The sequence below is a fragment of the Cupressus sempervirens genome, chromosome 11, assembly GCF_028749045.1.
Source record: "Cupressus sempervirens isolate cs-2001-9-10 chromosome 11, ASM2874904v1, whole genome shotgun sequence".
Classification (NCBI taxonomy): Eukaryota; Viridiplantae; Streptophyta; class Pinopsida; order Cupressales; family Cupressaceae; genus Cupressus; species Cupressus sempervirens.
In genome coordinates this window covers 444,692,948-444,717,883 of record NC_143128.1, presented here as the reverse complement: position 1 = coordinate 444,717,883, position 24,936 = coordinate 444,692,948, and the positions used below count along the sequence as shown (strand labels likewise).

At 33.5% G+C, this 24,936-nt stretch overlaps 1 pseudogene; it reads right to left on the bottom strand.

The window, feature by feature from the left end:
- Positions 1 to 24,936, bottom strand: LOC149530335 (reticulon-like protein B8; annotated as a pseudogene).

The window sequence follows — 24,936 nt, the reverse complement described above, 5'->3', positions numbered from 1 at the left end:
TCAATCACCAAACCAATCTGCAATAAATGGTAATATTAATCATGAAATATTAGTTAGCAAGCATGTCAAGATTATCACCTTATGTGTTGCTAAAATGATCATCATAATCACCCATCAATTATAACCATTACAAGAGGTATTGATGAGGATTATTGAACATCAAATGACAAATTTTGTCACACCATTCAAGTGTTCCCATGTTCACATCAAACAACATAAATGCAGCCATAGTTGTGTGTGTGTGTGTACATATGTATGTAGTTTCCTATCAGAAAATAGATAGTCACATTATCAACAATCAACATGATATTGTCTTTATCACCACCTATGGAAGATTAATCAAATAATGACAAGTGAAGTGAACAAACTAATTAGTAGTGATTATTCATAACTATGCAAAGAAAATGATTAACCATTAAATGTCCATTTAGAAAAGAAAAGTGCTATCCCAACCTATGGGTACAAGTAACCAATAACAATGAGATCTATTATAGGAATCAATCTCATTCTCAAGGACATCATCGAGTATTTCTTATCAGCTATTTATCCTAATTGGATTGCTCAAGGGAGTACTTGCCTTTCGAAAATTAGTTTGAAAATGCTAAAGGAAAATAATCATGAAGAGCCCACTATCTTGTATATTTCCAAAGACAAGGTAGACATAGCAATATCATTACTATAAGAAAAATTGATGATAATTTCATATATATAAGGTATAGATCAGAAGTAGCAATATCATTGCTATAAGTGATGTTGGAAACAAGTATAGATAAGAAACAACTATATCAATACTATAAGTGATATTCAGATATTTGTGTACTTATAAGATAGATCAAGTATAGAAAGATACATCATTTCTATAAGTGATAAATGTAGACTTAGCATATTAATGTCATATCAGAGTCGACTATCAGCACATTAAGAAGACTTGTAGTATATCTTATATTGATATATTAGAAATAAATAGCATCAATTGGAAGGAGACTTCACACAATTCATATTGTTATAATAGAAGTGCATATTTGATATGTAGTAGAGATCATCTTGGCATAAATCTCAACAATATATCTGAGATAGATTTGATACTTTATTTTATTAATAAGTAATATATATTGTAGCATCATATTATAAGTAGTATCAATTGTAAATCATAATCTTTCATTATTATATTGATTTGTGTCAATTACCATCATTATAAGTCTTGTAAATGACTTTTAGAGTCTTCTTGGAAGGAAGTTTCTTGCTAATTTTTTTGAGTTAATTATCCCTAATTCCTAATAATTGATATAAGGGGATATTACAAGATTGATTTCTTTCTCACTAGGTTGTCACTCAATCATCAGGAAAAAGATATAAATGTAATCCATTGGTTGGTGGTCATATATTCAATCTAAGATTGGTGTCTCCTATTGGTTGTTGTCTACTTATCATAAGTGATTCATTATTATTGTGAGGTTGATTGTCCCATGATTTTTCCCATCTTGGGTTTTCACATAAGTTTATTGCTCTTGTGTACTTTTGAAATATTTTATATTGTGTATTTGTTATAGTTTATAAATAATAGCTATATTAAAGTCAAATTAAATTTGAAATTAAATATATTGTTTCACCCCCTGTCTCCCTTATACTTGGTATCAATGTAGGTTCCTTTGAAAAGGTTTAGAAACTTAAGGTAGATTTGTGATAGCATAGGATTTTCTTATTTGTTGATGTTGATTGCCCATTTTCCAACGTGCTCTTATGCTAGACATGTTAGATAGCTATTCCATGAGTTGGTAGAATCAAGAATATTTGTTGGTGTATGGGATGGTAATCTCATGTTTGTTTTTAGTCTAATTTTACTCATGTTACCCGAATATTTTAGAGGGAGAGTTAATTACATTAATTCCAAAAATAGAGTTCCCACCTATACTTAAAATTTCTCTCTCTAGATACTACCTCCCTCTACCTTCTAAAACTTATAGAAAGAAGTTTGGATTTGGGTTCCTCTCACTACTTATTAAAACCTTCTCTCACCACATACTACCTCTCTCCACATACTACCTCTCTCCATGTACTACCTCTCTCCATGTATTAAACATACTCTCTCCCTACGTACCCAAACTTTTCAACCTAATCTTAACCCAAACTCTCCAACTCAAACTCTAGCTTTAAAACAACCACTGGCTAGAAATAAAGTTCATAGATATAATCTAAAAGATTGGTTTTATCCATAGGGAAGGCCATCCTTACAAATTATATAGGTATCATTTGGCACTCGCAGGTTAGTCATAGTGAGTTTGAAGGTGGCATGAATTCCATTCATTTAATAATGTGTATTTCCACTGATGCTTGGAATTTCACAGCTATTTGACAGGAAAGTAAAAGCATTCAAAAAATTTTCCAGAAGGTCTTCTAAAATTGCATAAGCATAGAAGCATAGACAGTGTTCCAATTGTTTGACCGAATGCCTTGTTGGGGAGTGACACTTCATGTTCTAAAAAATACCATGCTTGTAAGTTGTTTGATAGAATGTTCTAATTCCCAGCTCACGGCACATTAAAAACCAGTCAAAGGAAAGTTGGAATGCTTACTCATTACCACCTCACCATGTGAAATAAGTATAGACATGACCAAAGATTGGCATGTTAAAGCTTGAAAAGTGTGAATAGAAATCATTTACTAAAAGATGTCCAAAGAAGCTCTATCACTATTTTTCTTCAAGACAGTCAAGGTCAAGTTTAGAGTCTTTGTAGGTTGCACCAGGATCCAAGCATCACTTTCCAATCTACGGCATAATTACATTGACCCTGAGAAAACATAACCAAACTATATATGTTGTAGGTAGATTAAAGCAATGGTCTTTGACATTATTATAGCTCTTGCCAAGATAGTTCACTCCAATGTCTTCATAATGACTTGATATATGTAAACAAAGCATGAAAAATATTTGATAGAATGATCCTTGTCACGCTATCAATAGAGTCATTATTCATGGTGTAAGTGCAGAAGCATAGTTGGAGAAGTATGAGTCCCTTCTCTAAAATTGTGCTACCAAGCCCATAGAAAAATCCAAGCCCACAATTCCCTATTGGGAGTGTGCAGCACAGAAACATAGAGAACATATATATGCATTTTGACAAAATGCTTCTGCTTCAGTAAGGTTTTTTCATATAGAAATGTCATTGCTCAATTATCCCAAGCCACACAAGACATGAAAACTATTTGAAAAAGAGCCTCAAATTTATCCGTAAGCATCCTGAAGTACAAAGATTGAAGCTTAACCATTTGACATAATGCCTCACAATGGTGGCATTATGTTTTCCCAACTATTCCAAAGGAAAGATTGGGAATGTAGACCAAGTTCCTCAGCTTGAATGGATGGAAGTAGAGAATGAAAGTTTTAGAGAAGATGTAGAAAACTTTTGAAGCAAGTAAACTAGTTTCCACCACATACAAGGACCTATCACTTATTCTCCAAAGTGTCTTTATAAATGATCATCTTAGAAGATATCGATGATGTCTAGAAATGCATTAAATTCTTAATGGGGACACTCGAGTGGGCATGCATGATAAGAATGAGAGCATTGTGGATATAAATTTATTAGATAAGCCTACCAACTAGTTTAGATAACACCTCAAAAAGCAATATCCCATATCACATGATAGTTGGAGGTTCTACATGAAAAGAGCTTTGGCTATATTCTAAAGAGTATCTATTGGTTAAGGTGCCCAAGTAGTCATGCCACCTCCACACAATAATTGATTTGAAGTGATTTTTTTCACAAAGCCGACCATGTTTCCAACTAAATACAATGCAAAAACTAAAGTTCTTTGATGACGAATTATCACCCATGGTGTCCAATGAAGGCATTTAGGAAATGCTCAATAGGAAAGAAACCAAATGGCCTAGCTTATGGTCGATAGCATCAAGATGTTAATGGTTACTCAAAATATATGACTTGAGAGCAATCAATGTGATGAAATGCATATAAAAGGTGAAAGCATTGAATGAGCATCTGAATTGATTACTTTGTGAACACATCTCATATGGTACCAAGGTTTCATGGTTGAACACTTCTATTGGGACATTGAGGTGATGTATTTGTTTAATCCAACAACTACTGAGCTTGTGCAACTGCATAGATATATGACAAAATGATTTTTGAAGACACCAAGCACATGAACTATTTGAATAAACATCTCAAAGAATTGGCCATATCATGGGCATCGAATATGGAGAGAACGTGAGGACAATCATTCAGCCAAATCAAGCTATAAAGTCACTAGTCAAGGCAATGTTGGTAAAGTATAAGCATGTTAATTGCTTGACATAATGTTGGAATATGAATACAAAACATAAAGCTTGGAAAAGGCATTGTCTCATGTTTTAAGATTATTCTAAAGATATGGCACATCAAGGAATGAGACAATATAGAGGCTTTCCTATGAAATCAATACTTTGCACTCAATGAAAAGTCTCATTCTTTCTATGTAGAGACAAAGAGAAGTTCAAACAATGGCTACTTTCGAGAAGACTTTCAAGGGATTATCAAAAGAAAGGCATATAGTGATAAAAATCGGCATCAAAAAGATCAATGATGTTGTTCTCCTGTAAGGTCACGATTTTTAAATTTTCTTGTTGTGAAAATGACTTATGTCATTTCTTGTATCTCATAAGTTAGGATCTTAACTCTCTTTTGGTTAAGGTTAAGCTTTAGAAGTCAAAATTTGCATGAGTTAGAGTGGGAGTTAGTTTTCAAATGCATGCCAAATTCCAAACTCTAACTTTTTGAGTGTTTATGAACCCAAAAAGTTAGTTAAACTAGAATGGCTATAAATTGTTGAATCTCATTGAGATAGGGGAATTTTTGGACTTAGAGATAGTGAAGATTTATGTTTTGATAAGAAGACAATTTTTGGAAAGTGTGTACAATTATTGTTCTTGTAATTAGTCATTTCCTATGTTCTTGGTGCTAAGAAATAAAAGAAAGTACATTTTGTGTTCTCTTTTCTAATGAATCTAAATTGTTGAAGTGTTGATTCATCATTTTTAATATCTTCATGGTATGGTGTACATATTCACAAATCATTGAAGCATTGTGTTGATGATAGCTCTCAAGCATAGTTCTTGTTTTTTTTTGTTAGCAATCTACATCAATTTTATGGAAACATTGAATTTGTATGGTGCATTCATCATCAATAGTTTCCTTTATGTATTCCAAGTTGTAATCATCTTTATTGAAAAATCAAATTTTTATTTTATGAGGGAGTTGACCCTCTAAATGCAGAGGAAGGTCAAATATCAAGGGCCTATCCAACTGTTGGAGAAATCAATTTTCCACTCACTCCATTGGGCTAAATCATGTATTTTCTAAGTGACAAATCTATTTACCAACAACTCCTTGTCCATGGAAACTCTTCCACTCTTTTGTCCTTGATCAATCTCAAGGACACTATATATAATATCTTTGTGTGCTTTTTGTGTATACATATATGGTAGGGGAATGTGTTTGAATAATTTTGTTTTGTATGAAAATATTTATGCATTCATTACCCTATGTTAAGGGGAAGACTTTCAGTGAATCCACAAAGAGGAGATAAGTAGGCATGGTGTTGTGATCGCTAGGGAAGGATTAATTTCCTTATAGTATGAAGTGACCATTTCTTGTGAGAAAAAAGTAATTTAATTCTCATACATCTATATGCACCATTGTGGTATGGTAGGAAAACTCTTTTCTTTTGTCATGGTTGGTTGATTCCTTTTTTGATATTTGACTTTTCTTTATGTATGAACAAGTGCACGAGAGCTTGCAAAACAAATCGCTTGGATAAGTTTGAGAATTTTTTATTTTTGTTTTGTATTAATACCATAGTGTTGAGTAGGTGGTTTTTCTTGAGCCAATAGATTGGAAACTTGCTCCATCCTAACTTTAGTCATATCCATTGTAAGCCAAAATATCTTGATCAAGTCTTCCCTCTATTGTTGTTGAGGTAGAAACTCAATATGTAGCTCACTAACTCTTTTCTTGTACACACCATTCAAATCCTTGATAATTTTGTAGGTTTTATCAATATCACTAAGATAATTCTTGATTTACTCACATTGTATTTGAAAATTGGCTACTACATGGCATGCTACTATAGACAATATTTGTAGAAGATATTAATTTCCTCCATACATGTTTTGATCTTATCAATAGCAAGGGACCATACCTATAATACAATTTTATATTTCTTATCCATTTCCTTCTTAATTTATTGATAATAAATGTCATATTGTACCAACTATTTCTCAATATCTAAAATATAATCACTAGACTACACTTCACAAATATGAGATACCACCACATCATTTTCAATCATACGATCAACAACCAACAACAAGGGGTTAGGGGGCATTTTATATTTATTCTTATTTTAACCATGAAATTTTTGTAAATTATTATGAGGGTCCCATTTTTTAAGCGATATCCCAAGCTAAGGACTTGAGAGGAAAACCATGACTAAAAGGATGCAAAATCGTCATATTTTCCTTGATTTTATGGATAAGGGCCTAAAAGACACCATTGGCATCTTTCTATATTTTAAAATCATATTGTTTTTCTCTTTCCAAGTAGACCAACTACCAATCTAACTCAAAAAAATGAAATAAAATATTCATAATGATGTAAAAAAATTCAAGGAAAACTCTTAATAACTTACCTATGTAAAATATTGTTAAAATGTTGCAATAACTACTAATTATAGAAGCAATAAATAAACTTCTTGCAACCTATAGAAAAATGTAGCGGGGGCCTAGGCTACTGCCACATGACTCAAATTTTAATGGATGAATATGATATAAGATTGTATGAAAGAACATTATATAAGAAAAGAAAAATACCACAAGGAATGTCTTGGCGACATTCCTACTATAACATCTTGTAGAAATCTTAAGAACCAATTGATTTCATTTCTAATAGTAATAGCAGCATCAATAAAGATATTCTCTAGAATAGAAATTTAGGGAACACTTGGAGCAGACCTAAAAAGAGATGACTATGAAGCTTAAATATTTTTTAAAGCACAAAACCCATTAAACATAGACTACATTGTGAGCCACTACATAGAAAAATTAGCCTAACCTATAATAAAATATGAAAAAAAGACTAACCTATTAAAGAAAAATGTAGCATTCGACTAGAGAAATAAGATTGTCATACAAAATACAAGGCTGATGCAAATCAACATCAACAAGTGCTACTCCGGCCACTCTAAAAGAAACCATATGAATGTGGCACTAGCAGGAACACTCAAAGAAATTTTCTTGTTTCTCCACAATAAAACATCAGTAGCTATATACAAAACCAAAAATTGAGGAAAAATAGCTTAATGAAAATTTTAGTTTTATTGTTTGGGACAACAAATGTCCCTACCCTTACCCCTATTTCAAATGAGCAATTTTTTACAACTATACGACAACCCTTATTTTGCATCATTGTAAAGAAACTTTTAGTGTAAAGTTCTTAGGTATCTAAATTTTTACAATCTAAAGAAAAACAATGAAATTCCAAAAATCTAGATTAACTCGAGCACTTTGTTTCTAAATTGAAAAATAAGAAAACTTTCCACTCTAAAAATACACCATTGCTCAAAATGTTAACAATATTGCTTCAGAAAAATATTTCTTCTTACATTTTCCTCCACTAAGAAGATGATGAACAAGTTTTTGGCATCCAAAGAGTTGATTAAATGACTCAAAAACTAATGATTTTTTACTCCTTTTGAATAATGTCTCCGAGCTTTGTTTGGGAATGCTCCTCCCAAACAAATGACTAACTAGAGAAATGAGATTTTTTTGTCAGGTTCATATAACAAAGTTCTAAAAAAATTTGGAACATTCACAGCCACAAACTCACATGCTTTCACATTGAATAAACCTTCATTAATGTCCTCTAGCTTTGATATCTTTATTGGGCTGTACCAAAATGGGACTTCTAGAGATTTAGAAAAATCTATAAGTCTTCTTCTATTGTCTTCTAGGTTATCATAATTCACACCAACAGTTATCCTCTTGAGATGGTTAGCTATAGAAGAAGAAGATCTCATGTAGAGGAATTGAATCAATGTCATCCATTGACACCCAATTTGAATTCCCAAATTAATCACATGAATTCACTTCCCATGCTTCAAAGCATTAATGATACTCTTGATAGTCACAAATTGTATCACTTTGAAAAAGGGAAGTACAATATTTTGGCATTGAGTCAATTTTGTTATTAGTGACAACACTTATTCATATTCTATATGGTTACTGAGCTCTTTGAACAGTCTTTAGTGTTTACCAAGTAGTTTAGTGTTTGCCATGTAATTCAGTGGTTACCAAGCTTCACAGTTCCTATCAAGCATTCCAGTGGTTACCAAGTGAATTCAAGTAGTTTGAAGACCAAAAGTTCTTATAGAGAAATTCAATGGTTACCAAGCTTCATAGTGTCTACCGAGTCATCAGTTCCTGAGAAGAAAAATTAGTGTTAACCAAGTGATGAGATGATTAGTGTTTACCAAGTGTAGGCATGGTAAACGTGGAATTTAGTTTTTACCAAGTGGCACTATATCTACCAAGTCACCAATGTATATTGAGTTTGAAACTATGTTGAAGTGATTAGTATGGACTAAGCCTCTACTTCTACCAAGTGCATGATGATGCTAAGTAATGACAGTGGATGTTGTGTATCAGAAATTCACCAAGTTAGTTTTTAGAACTTAAGTATCTACATTTGGGCTGACTTTGTAATATTGGTGTTGACTTGTGTTTTGGTCAACCTTGTAATTATGTGAATTGGATTGATATATATGTATTGTATTGTATTATATCCAAGTGTGTAATATTTTTGATATGAGATCATGTGAATGAAATACAAGCATGCAAATGTGAATCAGCAATAGAACAAGGTGTATTGTAAGGCCATATCAAGAGCAGTAAAGTTACATCTATCACATAGAGGTGATCAGTACTTCAAGGATCTCAGTCAGTTCAATTGTGAATCAGATCTATTGTTTCATCCTAATAAGTGAATCAGCTTAAAATCCTCTAATAGGGTAGACTTAATAGTCTTTTCTTTAAATCTCTTTACCGAGTGCATACTTCATTGTATATTTGTAAAACCTCTAACAAAGTAGATCTAGCAGTCCTAATTGCTCCTAATAGGGTAGATCATTAGAAGTGATCTCTATAAGCCTTAATAGGCCAACTTTATGTTGCAATATTGAAGTTTTGTTGGTATCATCCCCACCCCAGTTTTACTTTCTATTGGGAAGGTTTATGGGTCACCAAATATTGTGTTCAAAGTGTTTTATGCTTTCAATTTATCATGCATGCAGTAGATTAGATCTATTAATGATTATGCTATTAAGTTCTAAAATTTTTAAAAGTTTTGAGGTTACTGATTCACCCCTCCTCTCTCAGTAACCTAGCTAGTCTCGAACATTTCCAACAATTGGTATCAGAGCTATGTGGTTCTCAAGATAAAGTTTGATAGCTTGAGCAAAGATCAAGGAAAATGGAGATATTTAGACTTTACAAAGCTATTGACAATGAAAAGTTAGATCTAGAGATGGCCATAACTCAACTCAAGAAAGAAAAATAGCATCTTTTCCAACCCCTAAAAAGAAGGAAGGAACTTACAAATTAGATAAATGACCACCAGTATGTTGAAGAAAATATTGAAGATCTTCTTCCCTCAAGCAATTTAGATGAAGCAAATGATGCAATCAAAAAATTCCTAGAAAAGAATGGCTCCCTGCAAGAAGAAGTAAGAAAATTGAAAAGAGAATAAGAAATTTAGTCAATAAGATTGTGTGAAATCTCAAAACAGAGAAATAAGGAAAAAGAAGACTTGGAGGTAAAGAAAAATGAAATTCAAAATCAATTCGTTTAGCAAGAAAATCTTATTAACCAGCTCTCCAATGCAAATGAAGAAATCATGAGTCTGAGATCTAAAAATGAAAAGTTAAGGAATGGCTTAAACTCTGAAAGGTAAATCAATGAGAGGATGAAAGTTGATCTAAATTTTGAAAAGCAACTCAATGAAAGAATAATGAAATCCCAAGCAGACATGGATCAATTGAATTAGAAAAATGAGAAAAAAATTTATAGGCAAAAAGGTAAGGCAAGACATGGATACAAAGAAGAAGGTGAATCCTCCAAACTAGGTGCTCAAAGGAATCAAAGACCTACTTGCAATTACTGTGGTAAGATAGGTCACACATCAAATAAATGTTGGTGTAATGGAAAGGAAAAATTCAATGAAAAATGCTACAATTGTAGTTAGCATGTTCATAAGGCAAATGAATGCAAAGAAAAACCAAAGTTTGAGGGCAAGTGTCACAAATGCAAGAAACAAGGTCACAAGGCATCTTAATGTAGATCTAAGTTATTCAATCCAGCTAAACAATAATTGAAGGCAATATTTAGATGAGACTACAAAACTTTCTATAGATGTCATTACTATGGAGAATATGGACACATTAGTATGAATTGTGTTAGATGTCATAGGAGAAGAAAGGATACTACCATAAGATGTTACACATGTACTAAACTTGGTCATATAGCTAAGAATTGCATGAATACAAGTAGAGTTGAAGATAAAAAGAAAGCAAAAATAGATAGCATCAGAAAGCAGATGAGATAGCAGTGGATTCCCAAATCTACCGAGCAAGCTAGTTCAAGCGATGATAGTCATGTCACTCAAATAGTGGGTGACTCGACCATTTCCAATTAAGTTCTTAAGGAAGAACTGGAACTATGTTTTCAAGATCACATCGTAAATAGTTTCAATTAAAAGAAAGTAAAGATTCATATTGTTATTCAAGATATAGGAGAATCATTAGTAAGATTGGCAATAGTTATCATTGAATTAACTTCTCTACCAAGCAATGTTGGGTCATGGACTCTATCGAGTGAAGTTGGGAGAAATATGGTTATGTTTGGTTGTCGAGTTACAATCTTTCACTAAGCAATCTATATAGATAGTGGATGACAGGCTATCATGCACAAAGTCATTATGGCTCTCATCTTACCAAGCATTAATGAGAAGTTTTTATCAAAAAGGAAGGAAATTGACTTCATTCTCATTGTGAATTCGGTACATTGCAAACAGAGCGATTTGTAGAACATCCCAGCAATTTTGAGAAAAATTTATAGCAAAATTTTTTTGAAGATTTTTCTCAGCTTACCAAATTATCATGGCATCTAGTAGTAGCAGCAAGGTGAAGAAAGGATCTAAAATGTTGGTGTGAGGCATTGAATGGAAAGCCCCTAACTTCAAACTAGTGCCAGTGATCACCAAAACCTTGACCTAAATGGAGCTCAATCATAGATACCACCTAAGGAACATCTTATAAATGACATTTGAACTCATTTTAAATGTGTAGTTTAGGAGATAGGAACCCTTGAAATGGATAATTCCCTAAGTGAACTCTATGTGGTTGGAATTCTCAAACCTAAGCACAAGCATTTGGAAGAAAAAGGTTTAACTCATATTCCTCACCTACCTCAAAACTTTCAAATCAAATGGATTAGGTATATCTTGATTCAAATCCATAATGGTCAATTGTGGTTAGAGCAACTAGTTTTAATTACCAAGAAAATGATACATTGCATTACTGATCTCCCCATGCTTACTAAAGTTAAAGCCACTAAAACCCTAGGTTAGGATGAGTTACAAAAGAAAACCTTAGCCGAGTGGGACAGCAAAGGAATGAAAAATAGTAGTGTATCTAATACAAAACTAAAGTTTGGCATTCATGTGATAGTGCACAAGATTTATGATTCTAGCCGACTCAATAGTGTGTTGTGTGAAGTAGTTGACTTAGCTTATAAGGTCATAAAGAAGAATTTGTCATGTGACCTAGTAGATTTGTTGTTGAAGTAGCTCAACAAAAACATGGAAAGCATTAGAACCTCAAAGAATAACCCATGCAAATTTGGTTCATTATTGGCATGTTTTTTTTTCTATGTTCAAAAGTTTTTCCCCTCTAAAAGCACAGTTGTATGGAGAAAAGACATGCTTTTTTTATATCATATCAATGAGTTTATTGCTGAAATGGGTGAAAATTTTGACAGTATCAGGGAAAATTATTTTGAAACTTTCAAAGAAAAGATGAATAATAGATTCAGGATACCAAAGAAGTTGGTTGAAGATTATAAGGATGATGTTTGTTTTATGGTAGATAGTGACAGAGGATACATCCAGGCAGTAAGGCCCAGAGTTGTGTGGGTAAAACCTCTTCCATATGAGGTTAACATTGATGAGGCAAAGGAAATCATTAAAGTCTCGGTAAATGAGCTTGTAGATCCAAAGGCACCTCTTTTTGGAACCTATGATGAGATCAATGAGATTTCCACAATCCATGCATAAGAGTTCTAGTTTCTGGGTTAGATTGTGTGCAGTTTTTTTAATCATCGCTAAAGCAAGAATTGAGGCTAAAGCAAGAATTGAACTTCAGATCAAGCTTTCACATGCAGTGAACAAAGGAAAGAGGAGGATAGAAAAATTGAAAATAGCAAGCACCCCTCTTATGATTATTGAAGGAAAAGGAGAAGATGTGGATGAATCTAAAAATGAAGAGCAACCAGAGAAGGAAGCAAAGTCACAAGGAAGAAAGGCAAGGTGATTATCACCAAGCCACCCAAGCCATCCACAGTAGTATTTACAAGAAGAACCAAGAAGAAAGGAGCAAAAGATGGTAGTGAAGTTATGTTTAGTAAGCCTCTTCTCACCTTCCAAGAAAGACTAAAACAAATGGAAGAAGGTGAAGGTATAACAAACTTTAAATCATTAAAGTATGAGACCAAGACTGAGGCTGAGAAGAAGCAGATTGAGGAATTGGTACTAACCAAGATGGGAAGATGGAAGTATTCCCCTAATCAGATAGCACCTCAAATTTCTAATGATCTATTAGAAAGATTGAAGCCTAGATGGGAATCAGCCAAGTAGATAGCAAAAGACATCTATAAGAAAACTCTGAGATAGTTGTTACCAAGCATTGCCAATGCTAAGGTAAAAGAATCTATGAAGAAGAATGAAGAGAAGATGACTCTTAGATTTCATACTTGTTTAATTTTGTTAAAAGACATAGAGCATGTAGTCAAGAATGCTATAGATATGTGGAAGAATTTTTATCACCTACATAAACCAAGTGACTCTCTAGTAGAAGTCAAGGATGATGACAGTGAAAAGGATGAAGAAAATGAAGAAGACTCCACTCCATGTGTTACAATTGATGCTGAAGAATATTAGGAATTAATGAAGGGTGATGAAGAAGAAAAAGAGGAAGAAGTTGAAGAGGAAGCTAGGAAAGAAGAAGATGAGATTGACTAAGTCAAGATAGCTATGACTGTCATAGCTTCACTTCCTCACTCTCAAGCAAAACTTGCAACATCATCAGGCTCGAAGATAGCTTTAGTAGCTTTGATTGTGATAACCTTTGATACATCAAATATCCAATCACTCCCTGCTACCTCTCAGCTTAGCACATCATAGATAGAAATTTCTACCACTTCATCCACTGAGCTGTAGAATCCTTTAGTTATCAAGCCAACCATAGCAATGGATATAGAATGTTCCACAATTTCAAGTTCTTTAGCAATATGTTCAGTTTCTTCATTTTTGACTACTTCAGTTGTGCATACTCCAGTAAGTGCTTCAATTGCAAATACTTCTGTCAGTACTTCACTTGTGAATACCTCAATTTTGGAAAGTTTGGCAAATACATCAGTTTTTAATTCTGTATGTATTCCAGTAAGCATTCCACCAATAAGCACTCTACAAGTTTTAATTATTAGTCCTACTATTTCCACTATTGTTTCTATTCACACTCCTAAAGCATTATCTTCAAAGATAGTTGGGTGAAAGACTCAACCAAGACTTTTGATTAGTGGAAAGGAAATAGATATAGATCTAGATGAGGATATTGAAATTCCCAAATTGGATTTTGACAATGTCACTATAGATCAAATGAGATTAGTTAGTCAACTCCTCCAAAAGAAAGCCAAGTAGAAGCAATTAAGAGAAGAGAGAGACAGAGAATACAAGATTATTGAGGATCCAAAGAATATTTTGATAGATGTTATAGGTGTTGAAGTTGATACTTCTCAACACATTTTATTGTAATTAGAAGAGTTAGTCAGAAAATTCAATAAAGATTACAGTGGCCAAGATAAGTTAATGGAGAAAGAAGAAAAGAAGTTTGATAACAAATTTCTTGAGCATATTGCTCAACAAATAGCTATTCAGTAGGTAGAACTTTCTTCAATTTTGACAAATATTGAAACTTCTTACACAAATGTAACTATTCTTTTTGTAGAGTTATGTCATACTACTGAGTATACGAAGGAAATAAAGAGAAAATTGGATAAAACTGATGAAGATCTAAAAGCTAGTGCAAAGAAGTTGTAGCTTGACCCTAGTTCAAGCTCTACACATCAAATGAAGATCAAATTCTTATTAGATATGCAGGTAGAATTATTGAGAGAGGAAGCAAGGATCTAGTCTACACTCATAGACATTCAGAATATGATCCTTCCTATCATGGATACAATGTAGAAGCACATTGCTTATTCCAAAACATTGATCCATGACAATAATTTCTCAATTGCAAATCACATGATTGAGCTCTCTGTAAAAGTAAAAGTTGCTCTTCAAACATGAAAATTTTTGCAAGATAACTAGGACAAGACCTTAACTCTTATTCTTAAGGTACACTCTAAATTTTTCTCACATTTTTATGTCTCCATATAAGTAGATTGTGTATAAATCTTTGGCATTATTGTCAAAAAGGGGGAGAGACATGTTTTTAATTGAGGAGAGATATTTGTATATATCATGAGTGAAAGATACCATACTAGGAGATACACTTAGTATGTCAATATGTCTAACATAATATGTATATTGTATGGGGGAGATATATGCAAAACAAAGATAAATTTTGAAAAATCTCAAAAAATCAGCATTCTGGTACTGAGCCAATGTCTCACTGTACATAAGTTTTGGCTGATAAGTGTTTTTGTCACTAATGCCAAAGGGGGATATTGTTGGCATTGAGTCAAGTTTTTTATTAGTGACAACACTTATTTAGATTCAGTATGGTTACCAAGCTCTTTGAATAGTCTTTAGTGTTTACCAAGCAGTTTAGTGTGTGTCGTGTAATTCAATGGTTACCAAGCTTCGTAGTTCCTATCGAGCATTCTAGTGGTTACCAAGTGAATTCAGGCAGTGTGAAGACCAATAGTTCTTATCGAGAAATTAGTGGTTACCAAGATTTGTAGTGTCTACCAAGTCATCAGTTCTTGAGAAGAAAAGTTAGTGTTAATCGAGTGATGAGATGATTAGTATATACCAAGTGTAGGCATGGTAAACATGGAATTCAATTTTTACCAAGTAACACTATATCTACCAAGTCACCAGTGTATACCGAGTTTGAAACTATGTTGAATTGATTAGTATGGACTGAGCCTCTACTTCTACTAAGTGCATGACGATGTCAAGTAATGACAGTGGATGTTGTGTATCATAAATTCACCAAGTCAATTTTTAGAACCCAAGTATCTATATTTGGGTTGACTTTGTAATATTGGTGTTGAATTGTGTTTTGGCAACCTTTTAATTATGTGAATTGGATTGATATATATGTAATGTATTGTATCATATCCAAGTTTGTAATATTTTTTAGATGAGATAATGTGAATGAAATGCAAGTATGTGAATGTGAATCAGCAGTAGAACAAGGTGTATTGCAAGGCCATATCAGGAGTAGCAAAGTTACATCTATCACATAGAGGTGATCAATACTTCAAGGATCTCAATCAATTCAGTTGTGAATCAAATCTAATATTTCATCCTAACAAGTGAATCAGCTTCAAATCCTCTAATAGGGTAGACTTAACAGTCTTTTCTTTAAATCTCTTTACTAAGTGCATACTTCATTGTATGTTTGTAAAACCTTTAACAAGGTGGATCTAGCAGTCCTAATTGCTCCTAATAGGGTAGATCATCAGAATTGATTTTTGTAAGCCTTAATAGGCCAACTTTATGCTACAGTATTGAAGTTTTTTGGATATCATCCCCACCCTAGTTTTACTTTCTATTTCGAAGATTTTTGGGTCACCAAATATTGTGTTCAAAGTATTTTATGCTTTCAATTTCTCATGCATGCAGTAGATTAGATCTATTAATGATTATGCCATTAAGTTCTAAAATTGTTAAAAGTTTTGAGGTTACTAATTCACCCCTCCCCTCTCACTAACCTATCTAGTCTTGAATATTTGCAATATAGTAGTATAGAGGCCAATTAAAGAATAGAACTTAGCTTTTATATTATCACTATGCTAGTTCTCAGTGAAATTATTCTTGTAGTTATTGGTTAAATCAGGGATTTTATCTTTCACCTCGTTATCTTTTGTGTTATCCCTCCTCTTGTGCCTATGAGCTCGTAGTGAAAATCCCTACTCCCGCATACTTTTCTCTTTTTTTTGTTTATAATCCATGTTGATCAAAATTTTGACCAAAAAAACTCATGTTGGTCAAATTTTTTGACCAACTAAGGATCTTAGCAAAAAAAAAATGTTAAAATCAATTGGAAATGGGATAAGGTCAAAAAGTAAAGGTCAAAAATTATCACCAAATCTACTAGTGTCAATTTGGCTTCTTAGACTTTCTTATTTGGCTCTCCTCATATTGTCATCTCCTCCATAGATCTTTTGCAACTTGTTCCACATTTCATGAGTAGTAGGATAATCTTTGACTTCATCAAGTTCAAAATAATTGAGAGCAGAAACAATGCCAATCATCATTATGTTGTGATTCTTCTTTTCCACCATTTGATCCACAAACAAAGGACTAGGAGGTGCCACATACTTGTTCTCTAGGAATTTTAGGCATGTATCTCTAGTGGTTCCCAAATGAAACTTTATGAGTTCCTACCATGCTTTAGAGTTTTATCTATTTTCAACTTAGGAATCTGCCTTCTGTAAGACATCTTTATCTTAGGTCCTTGAAACCTTTGCTGCAAGCACCAAACACTCTAATACCAATTGTTGTAAATAAAACAAGAGTAACTAAGAGGGGAGGGGTGAATTAGTTACCACTAAAATAATTCAAAATTCCTTAAATGTCAATACAAACTCTCTTATAACTCATAGCTCAGTTAGAACTAGAAATCCACTATAACTTGGTTGACAAAGAAGTGTTGAGATATTAATGTGTATTAACCTTTAGTAACTCAGTTACAGAAAGATAAAGAAACAATAAAATAACATGAACACAAGAGACACCAAGATTTAACATGGAAACCCAATTTGGAAAAACCAGCAATACAATTAGTTGCAACTTTTCACTCTTCCGAAGTGAGCCATGTTAGGAGCGAACCCTGTTAAAGGTTACAAAAAAAACTATTATGTGTGACCTTGTTAAAGGATTTAAATCACCCTATTAGGAGTGATTTTGTTAGAGGCCTTAATAAAATTCAATCTATTAATGTTACCTTGTTAGAGGATATACAAAATGATTATTTTTTGTTAAGGAAAATAGGTTTTAACGAGGCCCTAAAACCCATACAAAACAAAGAACTAGAAAAAAGGAATGCTTAGAGTAACAATATTTATTGGAAATGTAGATGGAGTAACTGAGAGGGGGGGTGAAGTAGTTAGCACAAAAACATTCCTACAGATCCCTTGGATGTCAACAAAACTACTTACTGTTGTCACTTGGTAAACATACTGAAAATGTTGTAACTCAGTAAATACAGTGTATGTTATACTTTTAACTGAATTTAAACATTCATAGTGATTAACTTGCAAGCATAAAAGAAATAACATGAACACATGAGACACCAAGATTTAACATGGAAACCTAATATGGGAAAAACCACCAAGTAACTAGCTACTAATTTTCACTCGTCTGAAGTGAGCCCTATTAGGAGCCAACTTGGTTAAAGGTTACAAAACACACTATTAGGTGTGACCTTGTTAGAGGATTTAATCACCCTATTAGGAGTGACCTTGAAAGAGGTCTTTAAAAAATTCAATGGAACTGTCACTTTGTTAGATGATTTGCAACTAGTTGTTAAACCAACTCTGTTAAGAGATTTTGGAATCACTACTACAATGGTAAGAAAGTAACAATGAAATGAGATGCAACTAAATTGTTGATTACAGATCTTTATTTTGCTTCACACTAGATCCTTCCTGATCAAATATAACTTTTTTTCTCCTCAAGGATATTTGACCATCCTTCAAATTCACTCACACACTTTTTCTCTCCAAAAAATCAATACACTTGCATACTCACTCATTACTTTAGAAACTCAACTTGACCTTTCATATATACCATCAAAATCATCAAGTCGGCTCAATTACATCTTATAATAACCAATAATTATTACCTCAGTCGGCTAGGAAAAAAACTTAAAACTTTATTTCCAAAACAACAAAATCCTTCATTGGCCCACTTAGCTCAGTAAACATTGGTCCTAAAATGATTTCCTATGTTGACTAATAGACACTTGGTTAATACTATAAACTTGCAAAGTCCTTTGTCAACTGAGTGGACTTGGTGAACACTAACTCTGACCAACTTTCCTTTGTTAAGCATGAGATATCGATTAACACTGCTTTCTGTCATAATCTCCTTCGATGCCTGAGTGAGCTTGGTAGACACTATCTTCACAGATTAAAATCTAGGAATGCTCGGTAGACATGAAAAACTATCTTTCTGACCAAGTGAGCTCAGTAAGAATAGATTGACAGATGATATGGCATTTGTGTAACATCAAAGACAACACACAATTAGACAATTGTATCCAGTAATCTCCCTCTTTTGCATTGATGGTAACACAATGTGTCATAGCACAATGAAAGTTGAAAATAAATCTTTTCCTGATAGAAAGCTTCTCCCTCTTAGATTTAATACCAAAAGCTTCTCTTATGCAATGATCTCCCTCTGTAAAGGAATTACATAGCTTCTTCCTCAAAATAAATTTTAGATAGTACACTCTCCCTTTGAAAGATATAAACAAATTTCAGAAAGATATGACAGTGAACTCTCCCTCTTTGACAACACATGCTAAAGACAACACATACCAAATGAGTATCAATGTACCTTGAGTACTGATTCATATGCAATGTTCTCTTGACTATGTTCCATCAACTAATAGATTTTCAACTTGGTTCCTATTGATGCATCACTAAGGCTTTAACTTCATGAGCTTCAGATAGGGGAATGACCCCTAGCTTACTTCTTAGATACAAGAATGCATCCTTAGGTAATGGCTTGGTAAATATGTTTGCAATCTATTCTTCTGTATGCACATATTCCAATCTGATTTCCTTGTCCTGTAATAATTCCTTGAAAAAATGATTTTTATAGTAATATTCTTGGTTTTGGAATGCATCACTGGATTCTTAGAAATGTTAATTGCACTTGTATTATCACAAAACATGACAACTAGTTCTTTTATCTCCACCTTCATGCCTTCCAACAACTATTTAAACCAAATAATATTAGAACAATTCACTGATACTGCAACATATTATGCCTCTGTTGTAGATTGGGATGTGCAATTTTTCTTTTTACTTGTCCAAGATACCAATCTTTTGCCAAGAAAGAATGCTCCACCACTTGTACTCTTTCTATCATCCAGATTTCTTGCAAATCAACATCAGTAAACACTTTTAGGTTCAAATTTCCTCCAATTTTATACCATAGACCATAGTCTTCAATACCTTTCAAATATCTCAAGGTTTTTTTGATTGCCATCATATGATTTTCTCTGGGTTTAGCTGAGAATCTTGCTACTATACCAACTGCAAGAGCAATATTAGGCCTTGTATGAACCACATACTATAATTTTCAAATCATTGATCTATATAAGGTCTGATCTACCTCTATTGAATCATCATCTTTGGTAAACTTTAATCTAGTAACATAGGGGTTCCAACTAGTTTAGAATCTTCCATACCAAACTTCTTGAGTATCTCTTTGATAAACTTAGACTAAGTAATGTTCTCACCAAACATAGACATTTCAAACTCTTTGTTCATTTTCTTTGAAAAAAATTTGCATAGGTCATAATTCGCTGTAAACAAAGTATCATCCACAAATATTTCTGCCAAAACAATCTTGTTATTTGGTCCTTCTTTTATGTACAAACTACTATTATTATTAGTTCTCTGGAAACCAATCTGAATAAGGTAGTTATGCAATCTTTCACACCATGCTCTAGGGGCTTGTTTTAGACCATACAATGCTTTGTGTAATTTGTAGACCATGTCCCTTTTGTCTAGATCAACAAAGCCTTTAGGTTGTTCAATGTAGACTTCTTCATCAAGAATACCATTGAGAAAAGCAAATTTAACATCCATCTGATATACCTTAAATCCTTTATGTGCTACATATGCAAGTAATGTCCTGACACCTTCCAATCTTGCAAAAAGAGAAAAAGTCTCACCATAATCAATGCCTTCTTCTTGAGAGTAGCCTTTATATACCAATCTAGCTTTTTTTTTTGATACCTTACTATCTTCATTCAACTTATTCTTGAATACCCATTTTGTTCCAATCACATTTTTATCTCTAGGCCTAGGTACAAGAGTCCAAGTTTTGTTCTTCTCTATTTTCTCTATTTCTTCATTCATAGCCTCAATCCAACTTTCATTTTCTAATGCATCTTTGACATTTCTAGGTTCAAAATCAGCAACTAAACATGTACCTTTTAGCTTACTTTTTGTCATAGTACCTTCTAATTTATCTCCAATAATCTAGTTTGGTGCATGATGCCTCCTGACATACTTAGCTAATATAGGTTCTTTGCCTTTTGATTGAAATCCTCTGTCTTCATTTTCAAATTCAACTTTTGGTTCTGGTTGCTCTATCTGTGGCTCAAGTCTTTCAAACTGTGACGCAGGTCCTTGTGACTCAGTTTGAACTTCTTGCAACTCAGTAACTGAGGAAGACTTAGGAGTAGAAGTCTCCTTATTAAAAAATGTGTCTAGCAACATATCAGGTTCAATGTAAAAAAATCTCCTATAGTCTTCTAGTTCCTTTTTTCTTTCTTCTTTAGTACCTTTTGCAAACTCGTCAATTCTCACATGTGCACTTTCTATGATTTTATGAGTAGAAAAATTCAAACATCTTTATGCCTTATTTCTAAAAAAATATCCTAAGAATATACCTTCATCACCTTTCACATCAAATTTTTCTTTCTAGATTCTTTCAAGATATACCATTTACTTCCAAATACTTTTAGGTAACTTACATTGGATTTATAGCCATACCATAGCTCATAGGGAGTTTTAAATGAGTCCTTCTTCAACTATACTCAATTTAAGGTATGAACTGCAATGTTGATAGCTTCCTTCTAGTATTTGATAACAATGTTCTTCTCAATCATTAGAGTCCTTGCACAATCCATGATAGATCTATTTCTCTTTTCAGCTATCCCATTCTACTCGGGAGTTCCAGGAGCCGATACCTATCTTTTGATTCCTCTTTCAATGCAAAAGTTATTGAATTCATTGGAGATGAATTCACCACCTCTGTCTAATCTTAAGTATTTCAGTCTTTTCCCTGTTTCTTTCTCTACTCTTGCTAGATACCATTTGAATTTCTCAAATGCTTCTGACTTTTCTCTAAGATACATAATAATCATCATTGTTGAATAGTCATCAACAAAAAGAATAACGAATTTCTCTCCAGTATAGCTTTCTATTCCAATAGGTCCACACAAATCAGTATGCACAATTTCTAAGATATCTTCAGATTGATATTTTTTCCTTTTGCCTTTTGAATTTCTAAGATAATTGTCATAGTTATCTAGCTCAAAGGCTGTCAATCTTCCCACTAAGGTATCTAAAATTATCTTATGATTTGTTTCACATCTTCTTTCTTGAATAGAAAATACTCTAATTGCATAAATAGGATACAATGTTCTAAGAACTTTACTTACAATAGTTTCTTCCTTGATCTCTCCTCTAGAATCTTTGATTGCACTGATACTTGCTTTGATTCTTCCAACATATTTGGCAATGTTTTCATCCTCTCTCATTCTCATTTGATCAAATTTTCCTCTAAGGATTTCTACTTTGGCTCTCCTCACATTGTCATCACCCCCATAGATGTCCTTAAGCTTGTTCCATATTTCAAAAGTAGTTTTGCAATCCTTGATATCATCAAATTCCTCATAGCTTAGAGTAGATGAAATGTCTATCATCATGGTGTTATGGTTCTTTTTCTCAACAATATCTCCAATAGATAATGTGCCAAAAGAATTGTGTATTCTTCATCAAGATATTTGCACCCTGAATCACCAATAGAAGCTAGATGAAGTCTCATGAGTCCCTGCCATTTTGAAAAATTTTCACTATTAAGCTTTGGAATTTCTCTCTTGTAAGACATCTTGATCTTTAGCTTAGGTCCTTGAAACCTTTCTTCCAAGCACCAAAAGCTTTGATACCAGTTGTTGAAAATGTAGATGGAGTAACTGAGAGGGGGGTGAATCAGTTAGCACAAAAACATTCCCACGGATCCCTTGGATGTCAAGAAAACTACTTACTACTGTCACTTTGTAAACATACTAAAAATGATGTAACTCGATAAATGCAGTGTATGTTATACTTTTAACTGAACTTAAACATTCACAATGATTAACATGCAAGCATAAAAGAAATAACATGAACACATGAGACACCATAATTTAATGTGGAAACCCAATATGGGAAAAACCACCAAGTAACTAGCTACTGATTTTCACTCTTCTAAAGTGAGCCTTGTTAGGAGCCAACCTGGTTAAAGGTTACAAAACACATTGTTAGGTGTGACCTTGTTAGATGATTTAATCACCCTATTAGGAGTGGTCTTGCAAGAGGTCTTAAAATAATTTAATGGAACTATCACCTTGTTAGAGGATTTACAACTAGCTATTAAATCAACTCTGTTAAGAGATTTTGGAATCACTACTACAATGGTAAGAAAGTAACAATTAAATGACTTGAAGGAGATTCAATTGAATTATTGATTACAGATCTCTATTGCGCTTCACACTAGATCCTTCCTAATCAAATATAACTTTGTTGCTCCTCAAGGATATTTGACCATCCTTCAAATTTTCTCACACACTTTTTCTCTCCAAACAATCAATACAATTGCATACTCACTCATTACTTTAGAAACTCAATTTGACCTTTCATATATACCATCTAGATCATCAAGTCTACTCAATTACATCTTATAATGACCAATAATTATTACATCAATCAGCTAGAAATAATACTTAAAACTTTATTTCCAAAACAACAAAATCCTTCATTGGCTGACCCAACTTGGTAAACATTGGTCCTGAAATGATTTCCTATGTTGACCAACAGACACTTGGTTAATGCTACAAACTTGCAAAGTCCTTTGTCAATTGAGTGAACTTGGTGACCACTATTTCTTACCAACTTTCCTTTATTAACCATGAGAGCTCAGTTAACTCTACTTTCTGCCATAATCTCCTTCAATGCCTGAGTGAGCTCGGTGGACACTGTCTTCACAGAGTAAACTCTAGGAATGCTCGATAGACATGAAAAACTATCTTGCTGACCAAGTGAGCTTGGTAAGAATAGACTAAGAGCTGATATGACATTTTTGTAATATCAAAGACAACACACAATTAGACAATTGTATCCAACAGTCTTAACTAAAAGAAACCAACTAAAATAGCCCCCCACAAAAAAGGAAAAACTAGGGGGCTAGGACAAAAAAATAGGGCTGAAAAAAAAGCTAGGAAGGTTGCTCATGTGATTTCTCTAAGAATTTTTGCTTCACTGATTTCCAACTCCAATAGTCTACCAGTTGCCTCCTTCATGTCTGAGAGATCCTTGTCAAGTTCTAGGACATCCTTCTTCCTCATGCTGGATCTAGTACACTTCCTCAAACAATCTTTAGGTGTCCTTTCATTGGTGTTGTGGGGAGTTGGGTCATCCTCCTTGCCAGTACTATTTCCTTTGCTTTGTTAATGAGCAGCTTAATATTTTCATTAGCCTCTTTGAGAATGTTAGAGCTTTGTTCAACTATAATATGCATTGAGTTCTCCATTGTTTGGACCCTATTCTTTACATCCTCCACTCTATTGTCCATTCTCTTTTCATTCTTCATTATCCTGTTCTTCAGGTTGTAGTTCTCCCTCTCCAAGCTGCTCACTCTGTATTTGAGATCTTGGATTTCATGAAAATACCATTTGGTGGTGTAGAAGCCATCCACCACATTGTTTTTGGCATTGTTGAGGATATCCATCTAAGGATTTTCCTTAGTGGTGTTCACTAAAAATAACTAGTGTTAGGTCAATCAACTCCTCCATTTGGATTTTTCCCTCTTCATTCTCTTTGACCAAAGTTCTAATCAATTCTCTATTAATCCCCATTTTAGCAAAAATAATGTCAAAATTTATCCATGCCATATCCCTGCCCATAATCAAGCATTTGTATTTGTTGGTTCCGAATTCCTCATAGCCCTACTCCTAATCCTCCCCTTCACTCTAGTTAAAAATCCCATCAATCCCATCCTTCCCCATCCCCTGTATTTCCTCCTTGGAATCAAAGATTTTCCCTCTTTTCTGGCCCATAGAGGTCATGGCTTCCTCCTCTTTGTTGGTCAACATTTTGATGGTCATGTTTCTCTTGACCCTCTTCCTCTTTGTGCTCTTCCCTTCTCTGAGATAAGTCTCCTCCTCACCTTCAACACTATCATCCCTCGTATCCATGCCCTTAGTGCATTTGTTACAATCCCTATCTAAGGAAGTGTCAAAGCTTTGTTTAGGTTCATTTAGTGATTTTTCCTCCTTTTCTTTTTTAATGATTCTTTTACCAAAACTGTGTTGTGGGAACTCATCCTCCTCCAAGTCCATGTGCATCTCAAGGCTATCCTCAATATCAAAAGCCAT